The 7,685-nt window shown below is 50.1% G+C and overlaps 1 long non-coding RNA gene across 1 annotated transcript; it reads right to left on the bottom strand.

Annotated features, from left to right (window-relative positions):
- Positions 1 to 6,319: 6,319 nt before the first annotated feature.
- Positions 6,320 to 7,629, bottom strand: LOC140698341 (uncharacterized). The gene is made up of 2 exons (XR_012076085.1): positions 7,195 to 7,629; positions 6,320 to 6,738 (listed from the first exon to the last, which is right to left on the bottom strand). It is a non-coding gene; the product is annotated as an uncharacterized lncRNA (long non-coding RNA).
- Between the last annotated feature and the right edge of the window lie 56 nt (positions 7,630 to 7,685).

The raw sequence follows: 7,685 nt of genomic DNA, 5'->3' as shown, positions 1-7,685 counted from the left end.
GTTCACAGGTAGGTCACACATCTCCCAGTCGAATGGGCTAAGCTAAATTGTAAACGAGCAGCTTACTTTTCCTTCCTTGGAGCAGTGTCAAGAGCATGGGCCCTCTGGGAGTCGGACCACTTGGTTATACTTCCTGGCCTTGTTCTAAGCTGTTGGATGACTTGAAGGGAATGTCTGTCTACTCCGCTTTCTAGCTCAGAGGTCCGTGCGCTAAGCACATGTGTTTGTTCTGACATCTTGGTGTCTGGCCCCTTGCTGATGCTGGAGAGACTGCTCCTCCCCGGGCGAGCTGTGCTTACCAACAGCAGAGGACTCCCCTGTGAGCGTGCCTTCCACATGCAGACCAGTCCACAGCCCATGCCCATTAGCTGCCATCTATTGATGTCGCACACACGAAGCCACTGTCTCCTTGGCCTGATCGGTCTGGGGCCAGGTACCAGGCAACTGAGAACAGTTCCTTCTGAATTTATTCAAACTACCCAATCCTAAACCTGTTGACCCTCCTTGATGCTTTTCCAGCAAAAAGCGCAATGAAGACTGTTGCCCGGGCTTTCCTCGCGCTCCCTATACCCCCGGCCGACCCTGGTGCCCTCACGTGGCCCCGCGTGGTGTGGTACTGCCCCTCTGGGGGACTCTGAGGAGCAAACCGTCTCTTCTGTGGCACTTGTCTCCTGATGTGTTGGCCTTTCCATACCTTAATAGTAATGAGAACTTACAATTCAAAGCAATCCACCTCAAAGCATTAATGTGGTAAATTTTAAGAGCTTAGCAAGTCAAGTTGCGATTTTTATGTCACTTCAAAAGATTAGGGTGTGAGTGCACCAAGCCAGGTGTGACCATGGGCAGAGTAGGGAGCAGTGTCCAGGAGGGGTGGTGCCCAGGCGAGCAGGTGGGAAGCCAGTGTCTGCGGGAGGACGGTGTTAGGAAGATCCCAGCTACCCCCCGTGGGATTGGTGCTTTAGAGAGATGGCTCCAGAGGCCCTTCTCATAGACCCATGCCTCTGAAAATGGCCAAGGACAACTAGTTGAGGTCCCCAAATACACAGACTGCCTTCAGATCTTCTCCTGGTGTCACTCCGTCAGCGTTTTGAGATTTGGAGGAAGCAGTGCCTTTCTGTGTGCCATCGCCCAAGTTCTGCTGCGTCATTTGTTCCCTTGGTCACCATCCCTTCCACGGACACCATCATCTCTTCCCGTCCCTTAAGGCATTTACAGCTGTGCCATCTTTCATCACCTTTGCTCTCCTGCTCTTCTCGGCTTCTTCCCATGTCCCTGCTTCTGTATGAGTCCTCGCTCAGGTTAAAGTACTTCCTTTCTTTACTTTACCCTTGTCAGTGATAGCTGAGATCACACTTAAGCGGTGAACGCCCTGTTTCTCCATATTGACGTCTTGCCCTTAACTGTCATCACAGCCACGTGCAAGCCTGCTTCTTGTGTGTGTGTTCTCACTCTTGCCCTTCCTAAGACCCCTCACACTTCGGCCTCAGTGACAGACGCCACCTCTGTGGTCCTACGTTTGTATGAAGACTTTGGGTTCCTTGTCTTTTCATTCCTCTCTCCTTTAATCAAGGAGCCCCTGTTTTCATTTCAACATGACGTCTTCCTTGCTCTGATCCTCTTCACTCCCAAAACCTCCACTCTGCCTCGTGAACATCCTTACGACACTTTGCCTACCTCTGCACATCTCTGGCCAAGGTTAGCAGTGACTCCCATGAAGGCTGACTTTACTGGGCTGTCATTAAGAACTTGACTGTGTGACCCCTCCATTCTTGAAATGCACTGTTTCCTTGGTTCTGGGACATCTTTCTTTAGGCTCTCTCTCTCCATCCCGCCTCTCCCTCACTGTCTCCCTTTTTTGCTGACTCATCCGTATCTGGCCACCCATTCAGTGCTGAAATTTTTAAAGACTTGGCTGCGGGCCCACTGCTTTCTCGCTGTGGTTTCTCCCAAGGCCTCATCTGTGCCCTTGACTTCAGTGATCATATTTACTTTGAGGACACTGAAATTTATTACCCTAGTCCTGACTTCTCCTTGGAGCTCTAGACCTGAATTCCCAGTTGTCTTCTTGCTATCACCAGTTGGATATTTCAAAGGTACCTTGGCCTTCACAAGATTTAGTAAGATTCAAAAGCTGCTTCTCCCTCATTCTGATCTACTTCATCTTCCTTCTTTTCTACATGGCACTGTTTAGTTGGCCAGGCCAGAAACCCCCAACCTCCCTCTCAGAGTTGCCATTTTTATCCCTTAAATGACTCTCAAGTCTGTCCTCTGTAGTCCACTGTCTCCTCAGTCCATCCAGACATCTGCCAGCTCAGCTCCTGCCTTGCTTCACTGACTGCATCCACTGTGCTCACATTTCCTCCCCAGCACCTCCTCCACACTGAGCCGGAGACGCAGTGTAGATCTGACCACGTACTACTCACCCCGCCCACGTTCCCTAAGATGCTTCATGATCCCTCTTAAGTCTTGGGGTAAAAACCAAATCCTTAATGTGGCCCGTCCCCGGGGCCTTACCTGGTGCGGGATGTGCCCAGTTTCCTCCCTTTTCTCCTGCACGACGCTTGCTGCTCTTCTCACTCCCTGCTCCCCTTCGGTTTCCCCACCTGCGGTGGGGCTCTTCCCTCCCCGCCTTGGCCAGCGCGTTAGTGCTTCTCCTGGCTCTCCTCAGGTAGCACTTCCCCAGGGAAGCCTTTACCAGAATCCCCATGCAGGTCATAACCTTCCTTTTCCAGAGAACCCGTCAGGGCTCTCTGCTGCCCAGGAGCACCCTCGGGTGTGCCGGTCTGCTGGGGGGCTCAGCCAACTCAGAAGAGATGCGATGCTCCTGGTTTACGGGAGCAAACGGCGTAGCTCAAGATCACCAAAGGGAGGAGGTGCGTGAAGCCCTGGGGAGACCCAGCACGGCTTCCAGGCCACCCCTCCCAGCACGCTGGCAGGAATGTTCAGTTCCTTCAGCAAAGGTGTGTGACAGCACAGTCAAGCATCACCGACAAGAGGTTCACACCAGCTTCCGTGTCCACAGGTGTTGTGAGTCACGCTGTCCTACGTGACTGACCGTGGATACTCAGTTATCTGGATCTGCAGGGCGCAAGGACACGGTGTGGCTCAGGGCCTCCAGCATGCAACCCGCCCTTCACCATGAACCACACTGTCTGCACGGATTACCTGGCCACAGTGACACAGTGGAACCCAAGGCCTCAGCCATAAAAATCACTCTTACCAGGCAAGATACTCCAAGGACTCAGAGGTGGTCTTCCCGGAGCTTGTCCAGGGCCAGTCCTTTCTTTGGAATATACGGAATTTGAGCAACCAAAGACTGTTCAGTTAACACCTTCCTGCGCCATCCACCCCCACCCCCAGCGCTGCACCCGGGCTCTGTCACTGCGACACAGTCCCACTTGCCCGAGCATCTGCATCTGATGAACATTTCTGCAGCAGATACACCCGTAGTACCGCCAGGAATGTGCCTAACAACCCAAGGAGGCAGTGTGGGGTCTGGATAGGTTAAAAAAACCCACCACCAGTCCATACTGTAAAACCTTTGTGTTCATGTCCATATTTTTGTACAAATGGGATTACTCATCTCTTTGATCAACTGTCATCTGCACTTTGTGATAAACCACCTCTCCTGTCACTACACTGGATCGAGTCTTCCTCAGAGGTGTGGAAAGCAGTGAGAACTTCCTGTCAGGTCTCTTTCCCCCTCTCGTGGCCCTTCCACAGTCTTAGCTTCCAGAGTGATCCTTTTAAAACATAAATCAGATGACATCAGCACTCCACTCAGAACCCTGTGATGGTCATGCCCATTATCTGTACTCCTGATGTTTTGCATTTGGGGCCATGCTCACTGGGGAAAGGCTGCCCCTTTGAGGGCTAGCCAATTCTTAGAGGTAGCAGACTACTCTAAGGGGCCATTCCTTTCATGTCTAAAGCAATCCAAAGCCCCTAATTGTGGGGAGAGGGTGTAGTTCAGTGACAGAGCACATGTCTAGCATGCACAAGGTCATGAGTTCAATCCGTAGTACATCGGTTAAATTTTTAAAAATAACAATAATAAATAAATAAACCTAATCACCTCCCCCTGCCCAAACAAACAAACAAAAACTAAAACAAAGTCCCAAATTGGAAACATCTCTTTCTGATTGTTACACTTGTCGGAGACAATATTCCTGACCCTCTAAAGGCTGTGCCAGGCAAACAAGGACAGCCCCTTTGCTCCGAAGCCTGTGGACAGTATTCAGATCAGCCAGTACTAAGGTGTTGGCCCTTCTCTGCCCCACCTTTCCTGTGGAAAACAATGAAAACTCTGGACCATGCTTTCTCCTGCCTCCTGACCCATTGTGGTCTTTTCCCTGTGGCCCTGTGTGATGTGCCCTGCCTCCTGTTTCTAGGGATCTGTGATCTATTTTTAGTTTGTTTGAGCAGTCTCCATACTGTTTTCCTCAGTGGCTGCACCAATTTACATTCCCACCAACAGTGTACAAGTGTTACCTTTTCTCCACATCCTCACCAACATTGTGGTCTTTTTGATGATCATCATTCTGACAGGTGTGACGGGATAGCTCATTGTGGCTTTGATTTGCGTTTCTCTGATGATTAGCGATATTGAGCTGCTTTCCTGTGCCCAGTGGCCATCTGCATGACTTCTTTGGAAAAATGTCTTTTCAGGTCATCTGTCCATTTTTTAATTGGGTTGTTTGGTTTTTTTCATGTTAAGTTGTATGATCTGTTTGTATTTGTTGGCTATTAACCCCTTATTGGTCATATCACTTGCAAGTATCTTCTCCCGTTCAGTGAGCTGTCTTTTGCTTTGTCAATGATTTCCTTTGCTGTGCAAAAGCTTTTAAGTTTGATTAGGTCCCATTTGTTTATTTTTGCTTTTCTAGGGGACTGCTTTAAATTGAGAGATCTGGAAAGGCCTCTGTGAGGAGGAAATGGTTGGCATGAGCTGAGTCCCATCACCCTGGACCGCCTGTCTACAACGCAGGTGGGAATGACACAACACTGTATCTTTCACAACATCTTTCACAATGTGCCTTCCCTCAGCCTCTCTAGGAATTATTTGCAGAGTGAATTTGGAGTGGATTTTACCATGAGGCTACTGAATGCCCTTGGCCTTTTCACACATTGTTAAGACTGTTGGGTCAAACACAATTGTTGATGTACGAGTTCCCCGTCTCTGCCCCCAGAAACCAGCCTGTGGCTCCAGGGGGATCTTCAGTTCCAGGGTGAAAGTTGTGGCTTGGGATTAAGAAATGTTGGTGGTCATGGTTCCTTGAGAACGAGAGTGAATCTACAAGGAATGGAAGGAAGGAAGAGCTGATTGGAGCAGATCCCTGTGAGAGAATGACTCCCCCTAAGATGATACTGGGGATGAGCAGGAAGCAGCAGATTACAGAATTATAGAGTCAGGGCTCATCTGTCATGTTCCTGGCCAGGAAGAATCTGGGAGTTCGGGATTTTTTCCACCTACAGGGACTATTCATGGTCTTTGAGGAGAGAGTTCAGAATTACACTGCTTTCACCAGTGCTCTGGGGCAAATTGCTCCACAGCCTAAACCAAAAATATTTGGGCTTCTTGAGTTCCCATGGTGTTTGATACTTGCCCCAGGATGGTCACTTCCAACGGTCTCTTCCCAGGTTCTCTGCTCCTCCCCTCAAGCAAAACTGCTGAGCCAGTGCTCTGGAACTGGGAGTGGGGACAGCGGTCCACTTCTGTCTAACACCTGTACTTTGGGAGCTGCGGAACCAGTGCCGGCGAGGGTGGACATTAGACTTGGGTCTTTTCTGTGAAAACACTTCCTTTCAGCTGGGGCAAAAGTGTTGGTGTCTCAGTATTCTTAGCAGCATGGTGCCCATGGTGGAGCCTCCACCCCAGAATTGGTGACTGGGTGGAAGAAGGGGGTCCCACCTCTGGGACCAGTACTGGCCAGGAACTTAGCCTTAGCAAGTAGCTTGGGGCAGGATGAGAAATGCTGACCTCCTGCCTCTCCTGGGATGATAGCCCTCCAACAGGGAGTTGGGAGTGAGGGGTCCTTGTGTTCTCATCTGCACCACTGTGTAGTGGAGTTTCTATCTTGCTGAATTGGGACAGTTTGAGGGAGAGTGAGTGTCTCCATTTAAATGATGCAAAATCTCTATTCTTACAAAATTGTAGCAGATCATCTTGAATAAATGTTCTCCATTTGCTATACATCTTTGGGAACATTTTCAGAGACATTGTCTTTTTGATTTTTTAAAAAATAGTTTTCACCAGTTTGGGTGGGAAATGAGCCCACAGGACTCCTCATGTTATCCATCCAGAAGTCCCTCCTTGCTCTTTTTGTTTTAAATTTTTATTTTTAAAACAATTTTAGATTTGCTGTAAAGTGCATATGGGGATGCGCTTCGTGGTCTTACAGTTATTTCAAACTGACCACGCCAAAACTGGAGTCCTGAGCTTGCCTCCAAGCCACCCCAATTGCAGTCTACCCACCTCAGGGGATGGCAAACCACTCTCTGATGTTCGGGGACAAGTCCATCACTCAAAAGTCTATTCTTCACTTGGAGGTGGTGCTGGACCTAAGAAGGCCCAGGAGTTTCGGGCTGGTGCATTCCTAAAACGTCACTGCGGGACTTCTGGCTTCCTCCTTTTGGTGGTGACTTTGCTCGTTTATCCGCAACCGCTGTGAGAAGGCTGGAGAGGAGCGAAGGCGCACAGGGAGGTGCCAGGGACCAAGCCCGGCCGCAGATCAGGCTCTGCGCCATTGGGAAGGAGAAATGATAAAATGGCCACACTTAGGCTAACTACTTCTTGGCCATATACTTACTGTTTGCTTTTGCTTTTAAAAGGGTCAGCAAGCTAGTGACTTCCCTGTTTGTTTTACCTCACTCTGGTAATTGAAATTTACAGTCATGTTTGGATTTTGAGTCATTCCCCCAGGAAGGGAGTCACAGGACATTAATCTCAGGAGAATGACCAGACCCTCCAAAGTTCCTCCTGGCACTTGATGCATCTGATCAGATAGAGATCATGGGCTGCTAAACCCTCCAGACCACCAGACAGCCCATGACAGCAGGGAGACACACTAAGATTTCGGAGGAAGATTTACCAGAGACTTTGGTTAATTAATATCCTCTTTTACGCCCCAATTTGCTCACTATATAATCACTAAGCCCAACCCTAATTGGGTTCACAGTTTTGAAGGCACCTGCCTGCTGAGTCCCCTTTGCCCAGCAAAGCAATAACGCTGCCTCTTTTCTTCTAAGCTCCAAGGCCTTGTCTCTGAGTTACTCGGCTAGTCAGGGATGGATGATCTTTCAGCAACAGTTGCTCTTGGCCCTGACCCCAGGCTGAGGTCCGCCTCCTGAGCCTCCGCTTCACCAGGCGTGGACAGGGTTGGTCTCGTCCTTTCTCCTTGGTTCCCCGGGGTGGTGTCCACTGTGAAGAGGCGAGTCCGAAGCAGCTTCCGGAACCTCCTGCGCTCTCAGGTGGGAGAAGACCGTCTTAGAAGGTCCTACACACCTGGTTGGTTGTCGAGAAAAATCTACATTACCCAGAAGGCTGAGCGCCGCGCGTCTGCGCCGAAGCCGGGCTAATGACGTCACAGGACAGGGGTGTTTCCTGCGGCCCGCGTGGTGGGGGCGGGACTTCCGGCCCCTCCGAGACCTGCGTCATCTGTCTGTGCCGGGTGGGCCCTCCCGGC

Source organism: Vicugna pacos, chromosome 9 (assembly GCF_048564905.1).
Source record: "Vicugna pacos chromosome 9, VicPac4, whole genome shotgun sequence".
NCBI classification, from domain to species: Eukaryota; Metazoa; Chordata; class Mammalia; order Artiodactyla; family Camelidae; genus Vicugna; species Vicugna pacos.
The sequence above is the reverse complement of the archived record's forward strand: the minus strand, read 5'-3'. Positions and strand labels throughout refer to the sequence as shown.